The sequence below is a fragment of the Artibeus jamaicensis genome, unplaced genomic scaffold, assembly GCF_021234435.1.
Source record: "Artibeus jamaicensis isolate MK-2021 breed Jamaican fruit bat unplaced genomic scaffold, CSHL_Jam_final contig_415, whole genome shotgun sequence".
In the NCBI taxonomy this organism is placed as follows: Eukaryota; Metazoa; Chordata; class Mammalia; order Chiroptera; family Phyllostomidae; genus Artibeus; species Artibeus jamaicensis.
The window spans coordinates 3,659,655-3,667,220 of NW_026521823.1; the positions used below are offsets into that span (position 1 = coordinate 3,659,655).

The 7,566-nt window shown below is 43.0% G+C and overlaps 1 pseudogene; it reads right to left on the reverse strand.

The window, feature by feature from the left end:
- Positions 1-2,535: 2,535 nt before the first annotated feature.
- On the reverse strand, positions 2,536-5,489 carry LOC119038922 (tubulin alpha-8 chain-like; annotated as a pseudogene).
- Positions 5,490-7,566: the final 2,077 nt, after the last annotated feature.

The following is a 7,566-nucleotide window of genomic DNA, read 5'->3' on the forward strand; positions in this document are numbered from 1 at the left end:
CAAGAATCATTCTCCAGGATAGAACATATGCTAGGCCAAAAATAATTCTTAATATATTTTAAAAGCTAGAAGATATAAGTCAAAAACAAAAGAAATTTTAAAAATTTATAAATAATCAGTAATTAAGAAATGAAACGAATAGTACAAAGGTAAAATGATTAGAATCATCTCTGTTAATAGAAACATTTGAAACAATCTGAAGTGCTCCTATGACAAAAACATTCAGAAAAGTAGGAAGTGAAGGAAATGCCTTCATGTAACTACATGATCTTATGGAAAATGTACCCCAACAATGTGAACTGTAAGTTGTACAACATTGTGAAAATATAAAATATACTGAATGTTCACTCAGAAATGAAATCTTTGTTATATGAATTTCACCTCATTTTTAAAAACTATGAGGTAAAACTTACATTTTTTCATTTATCTATATTGTCAAATTTATGACAATATAGTGTAATACTAACCAAAACATTCAAATGTAGTATAAATGACTTGTGATAAAATGCAGGAGGCTTCCAATAAGGCACCTCTTCATTCATATGATAATGTATGTATTTCCTGACAGCCTTCCTTTGATCTCCTCATTTTCATAAATGAACCTTCTGAGTAAAAGTTCTTTAGAGCACTCCTTCTCTTATATTTCTCTGCTCTATATACCATCTATCACTTTTGTTGATATGCAAGAGAAATATCATATGTACTCTTATGTGACGTATATGAATTGCACAAGTGTATGTATTTGATAATCAGGTGCTAAACATGTTGGAGAGAAAACGTTTGGTTTAACATATATATTGAATGCACAAATTTAATGACTTACTGAAGAAAACGATGTTTACGTTCAAATTGGTTATGAGTGATAAGAAGCAATGAGCTTCTGGAAAAAATCCACTCAAACCATTATCCTACAAAGACAGGGTAAAAATAAAGGAAACTGCATTTAAAAAATGGCTTTGCAAACCCCTCGAGAGGAGGCTCTTGTGCACAGACCACTCACTGCAGTCAACATGACCAACCAGAAGAAGGAAAAGAATGATTTTGACAAGGAGAACATTTCTCGTGTAGAAATTTCATCTCTTGCTTTAAAAAATATATTAAAAAGGAGGGACGCACCCTCTCTGCTGCAGCAGCAACACACTCACCAGGGCAGACAGCCAGTGTGAAACCACTCCAACCTCTTGTTCTTGTTTCCTCCAATGAACTTTTGTTCATAACACCCTCTCCACTTTCCTCCTAAAACCTCATAAAGGCTAAGCTTCCTTTTGTCTCCTCGGACTTTGCCCATAGCATGCTACAGTGTGCCAATCCTGAACTGCAATTTTTTGGCTATTCTTGAATAAGTTCTTTTTGCTGGTAAAATAACTGGCTATTTTCTTTGTGAGGTTGACAAGTCACCTATAGGTGAGCAACCTCCTACTTTTCTTGTTTTTTTTTTTAAAATCATCTTTCCGTTTTTCCTAATGAGTGTTTCTATGTTATCTGATATATCATTATCTAGATGGATGGTAGCAAATTGGAAGAAAACGGGAAGACAGTTGAATGATATGGTCTCAATGATATAAAGACTGTTCAAGTGCTGTCTCCTAACTCGGGTTATATAGAAGATATAAATTGCTTCCTTGATGGTAATAACAACTTATCCGTAAAAATATTACAAAACTCTGTGATTCAAATTGTTCCTTGCCTTCTCTATGTTATTTTGGATGCCATATTTGAAATTAACAGCTTAATTAATTACCATAAAACATACTTTTCACTATAAATTTGTTTTATTCTATTGTGGAATGAGTAAGGTAACAAATATAATAATGTAGACTCACCATATAAAATAATTCAGGGAAAACATTTTAAACTGATAAGAACAGATACTGTATTTGAACTTAGCCAAAAGGTTGAGGAGAAATGGAAAAATATTTTATTTTATATAAATCTATATATGAACATATGTTTTTATTTATGAAAGAACTTGGTAATTTATATATAATATGCTGATAAAAATTTTAATTACTTAAAACACTTATTAAAATTACTTAAGGAATGACAATAAACATTGAAATGCAGATTTTAACTTGTTCAAAAACAAGGAAAATATAGAAATATAAAGCATATGTACCCTTCACACATTTAAGTAGAAATGGAAAACAAACTTATACTTTTGTCTTTATATGTCAGTGTTGAATGTTTCAGATCATATCATAGAAAAAATGTCATGAAACACTAAAAAATTGTTAAACTCAAATGTTCATTCCTGCACATTTATCAAATTACTTCAGTAAAGAAATGAAGCATTTTGCAAATGACAAGTTAAATAAAATACAAATGTCCTGAAGTGATTGTTTGGTTTCATATGAATAAACCACCTAGTGAATAGTTGTATTTTTTGTTTTGTTTTATGTGTATATATTTTTATTTAAGACAGGGAATACTTTATTCAAACCCATGAGAGAAATGGACTGGAGGGTTTGTAACAAAGCATTGCATTTTACAGCACAGGCTAGTAACCGTACATGAGTATACACTGCGATATACAAATTAACTGATCAGACCACAAATTTCAACGTTTAAAACAGAATAAGCTTCCATGTAAAAGCAGCACTGCTGTGACATTTTAACTTTATTATTCCCCTCTCCCTTCTCATCCTCTCCTTCAACAGAATCCACACCAACCCCCTCATAATCCTTCTCCAGGGCAGCCATGTCCTTATGGGCCTCAGAAAACTCTCACCCATGGGCCAGTGGACAAAGACATGTTTGGCATACAACAGGTCAAACTTGTGGTCCAAGCAAGCAATTTCTGTGGTGTTGCTCAGCATGCACAAAGCTCACGGTATGTTGGCCAGGTCTCCACCAGGCACCACAGTGGGGAGCTGGTAATTAATGCCCCTTGGAAGCTAGTGGGGTACCAGTTCACAATCTGAATGGCACGATTGGTCCCGATGGTGGCAATGGCAGCATTACCATCTTTGGGTACCATGTCACCAGAGTACAACAGGCAGCAACCCATGATTCACCGTGGTGAGCGTCACATTTCACCATCTGGTTTGCTGGTACAAAGCACGCATTGGTGATCTCTGCTAGAGAAAGCTGTTCATAGTAGGTTTCCTCAGCAGAGAGGACAGGGGCATATGTAGCCAGAGGGAAGTGGATGCAGGGATAGAGCAACAGGTTGGTCTGGAATTCAGTCAAACAGACATTCCCAGCCCCAGTGAATCTGAGGGAAGCAACGATGGAGAACAAATTAGACCTATCGACCTATTCAGGTTAGTGTAGGCTGGGCACTCAATATTGAGATTTCTACAACCGATGCCGCAGATGGCCTCATTGTCAACCATGAAGTCACAGAGTGCCCCAGGGTGGTGTGGGTGGTATGAGCGGTGAGGATGGAGTTTTAGGGTTCAACTGTGGCTGTGGAAACTGGGGGGTTGAGTAAATGGAAAACTCTGGAATTCTTACCATAATCGACAGAGAAACCCTCCATCAGCAGCAAGGTGAATTCAGAACCAGTTCCCCTACCAAAGCTGTGGAAAACCAAGAAGCCCTGATGACCTGTGCACTGGTCAGCCCGTTTATGAATTCAGTCTAGGACAAGACCAATGATCTCCTTGCCAGTGGTGTAGTGTCCACAGGTATAGTTACTGGCAGTATCTTTCTTTTCTATGATCAGCTGTTCAGGGTGGAAGAGCTAGAAGTAAGTACTAGTGAATAGTTTTTTGTGTTATCTAAATTTTGAATATAAGACTTCAAAAGTAATGTCATTAAACAAACCATATCCCTCCAATTTCAGCATCATTTGAGTATGAATTCAAGAATAAATTTCATATGATCTACGTATAGGCAAACCATATGAGGAAGCACGCATAAATACACATACAGAAACACACACTCGTGTCTGTATCTAGAACAGTCACCAGGTTCATAGTAGATGTGCTTCCTTCACGCTGCTTAGGGTTATTTACTCCTCTTGCTACTTCCACTATGTCCCAGTTCTGCGGTTATTTTCTGTTTTCAATATTTATTTGCTTCATCTCCACTGACTGCTTTCCTAAGGCTGATAATATGAACACTTTATAAAAACTAAGGACCTAATAAAATCGATTCAAATGTAAAACAATGTGTGACACTTTATCTCCCTCTGAGGTCCACAAACATTTTCTCTGTTCCTTCTCCTCTCATCCAGTTCTTGACTCATCAGAATTTAGAAATGGATGTTATTTAATGTGGTCATTGCAATTTCTTTTTTATTCATTTTTTAAAATTTATTTAATTATTGCTCAAGTACAGTTTTCTGTTTTTTACTCCCATCCCAGCCCACCCCCTCATTGAGGGTGGGAGTGCTCCCCACCTCCCTCCCATTTCCACCCCCTTAGTTGTTGTCCATGTGTCCTTTACACGAGTTCCTGTAAATACTTCCCCCTTGTCCCCTGAAATTCCCTCCCCTCTTCCCTCTGGTCACTTTCCCCCTGTTCTCTATTTTAGTGTCTTTGTTCTTATTTTGCTTGCTTGTTTGTTTCGTTGTTTAGCTTCCTGTTAAAGGTGAGATCATATGGTATTTGTCTTTCAACACCTGGCCTATTTCACTCAGCATAATGCTTTCCAGTTCCATCCATGTTGTTGCAAAGGGTAGTAGCTCCTTCTTTCTCTCTGCTGCATAGAATTCCATTGTGTATATGTACCATAATGTTTTGATCCATTCATTAACTGATGGGCACCTAGGTTGCTTCCAGCTCTTGGCTATTGTAAATTGTGCTGCTATGAACATTGGGATGCAAAGAACCTATGCAATTTCTTATATAAACGAGGACTGGTATGTGAGATAGAATAAACATACAAATTTGAAAATTTTCTAAAATATAGCTGTCCTACCTATGGTCTATCTGTTTACACACCTAAATACCAATGTTAGGCCTGGAAATAGATAAAAGTAGCCAAGAGGAACAAGGAACCCGAGGCAGGCTCCAGACCCAGCAAGGAAGATAGAAAGTACAAAAAGTGCTGAACAAACAAGATAACCACCTGTGCATGACCCTGTCTTTGCAGAAAGTCTTCCACTGCTGCAAGCAGAAAGCATAGCCATGTGTGTTCCCTCAAGATAGCCAATCGCTAACAGCCACGTCTGCTTCTGTATTTGCTTGCTTGCTCACCCCAATAAAAACCCCAGGCTGAGGCTGTAAGCGCCAGGCGCGACTGTCATTTGCAGCCCTCTGGGCACCGTGTCTCCAGACACCTTGAGAGTTCGCCCCTGCGCAGGTAAAGCTTTGGCCAATAAAGTTCGATCTTAAACTCCTGAAAGTTTCGGACCATTTGTTGCTCGCGTTGGTGGATGCTGCATTTTGGAGGCCCCAGGGAGATCTCCCTCGGAGGAGTTTCGGGCGGGAAGCCGGAGGGACAGCTCGAGCTGAGTAAGTAACCGCGGTTGTGAGGATCCTCTTTTGATATTTGGGCTCTAGAGCAAAGGTACCCTGAGGTGGTAGGCGGGACGCTGCCATCAGTCCACCCAGGGGCCCAGGAGATGGGACGCGGTCCTGGGTATAGTTTTGGTTCCTTGAAAGTGTGACTGGTCACGATAAGGTATCACTTTCGGGTATTACTATCAGTTTGCGCAGCGCCCGAAGCACCTGTATATGTCAAAGGCTGTGTTTGTATTGTTCTTTGCTTCTGTGTCTACCCTTGTTATTGTGACTCTCCTTTCTGAGCTCCCAAAGGTCTTACAGGCGGAGGGACCGCGCCACGTGGACAGTGAGAGCCATGCAACACAATGGCGCCCAACCAGCCCTCCGCGCCCCCACCCAGTAGGCAAAGGTTTTACAGGCATCAAAGATGGGGCAGAACGGATCAGTACCGCGTTCGCACCTGGAATGCCTGCTCAACAACTTCTGGGACTTCCAGCTGCGGGCCAGCGGCTATAGCGGGCCACCTCCGGAGATGCTGAGTTTCCCCGCCTCAGCGGCGCACCGGGACAGGTCTGGGACCCCGGGGAGGCCGGCAGGGAGGGCGGCTGGGGTGGGGGAGGGGAGCCACGGCTGGGAGGCTCCGGGGGCACCTCCCTGTTTGATTTATGTCCCCTTTTCCACCAGTAATTTAAGTAATTGGAAACATCAGAATCCCCCATTCTCTGAGACACCCCAAAGCAGTCTTGGGGGAGGAGGGAAATAGAAGATATTCTCCCATCTGAGCCGCTGGCCCGCTGACCCTAACACTACTGGGGGAAGGGACGCGCTCCTCCAGTATCACCAGGCTCTGTTAAGAGGACTCAAGGCAGCAGCCAGGAAACCCACTAATTTTAGCAAAGTTAGTGAAGTAATCCAGGGAAGAGAGGAATCCCCAGCAGCATTCCTGGAGAGGCCTATAGAAGCCTATAAAATATATACTCCCCTTGACCCCGAGGCAGAAGAGAATAGGAGGCTCGTCAACATAGCATTTGTAACACAGGCAGCCTCGGATATAAGGAAAAAGTTACAGAAGATAGAGGGTTTTGAGGGAGAGAATAGGAGCAAGCTCCTAGAAATTGCTCAGAAAGTGTATGTTAATAGAGACGGTCCAGAGGTAGGGCAAGCGAAGGAGGTAGCGAAGATCTTGATTGCCGCGCAAAAGCCCCCGGCCAAAGGAAAAGGGGGGCAGCAGAGAAGGCAGGGGCGTCAACTGGACAAAGATCAGTGTGCGTTTTGCAAAGAGAAGGGACATTGGAAGCGGGACTGTCCAAAACCGAAAGCTGCCAACCAAGGGCAGCGGCAGCAAGGCCCAGAGGTCTTGCTCCAGACTCTCGACTGATGGGGCCAGGGCTCCATCCCTGTTGGCTCCCAAGAGCCCATGGTCACCTTGAATGTTGAAGGAAAGCCTATAGATTTCCTAGTCGACACAGGAGCCGCCTTTTCTGTTTTAAAGCAGCCGCAAGGACAAGTTCAGAAGGCCACCACCAAAATAGTCGGGGCAACAGGAAAGGCAGAAGCTTACCCATGGGCCACCGCCAGGATCACCGACTTAGGAAAAGGAACCATCACCCATTCGTTCCTCGTAATCCCTGACTGCCCACATCCACTATTGGGAAGGGACTTAACTGCAGAAGTTCTAGGCCACTATTACCTTGAAGCCGGCAGGAGGTGCCCTGAGTGACCAGGAAGACACTGGGGTGAGTCTTGAGGTGACCATCCCCTTGTCAGAGGAATACCTCCTAGCCGCAGCCCCAGAGAAGGAGGGAGCAGGCTCTGGGGTGCCAGAGGACTTACAAGTGCTAGTGTCTGGGGTCTGGGCGGGAACCAACCCCCCAGGGCTAGCCACTCACCAACCCCCTGTCCTAGTGCGACTCCTCAGTACGGCAGTCCCTGTTAGGATCAGACAATACCCAGTGCCAGCGCGGGCGCGACAGGGGATTGCGCGACACCTGCAACCTCTGCTCAAGGCAGGCCTGGAACACCCCACTTTTGCCTGATCAGAAACCGGGAACCCAGGACTATCGGCCAGTTCAGGACTTGCAAGAGATAAACCTCAGGGTAGAGACTATACACCCAACGGTGCCAAACCCGTACACCCTCCTCAGCTCCTTACCTCCCACTCACACCTACTACA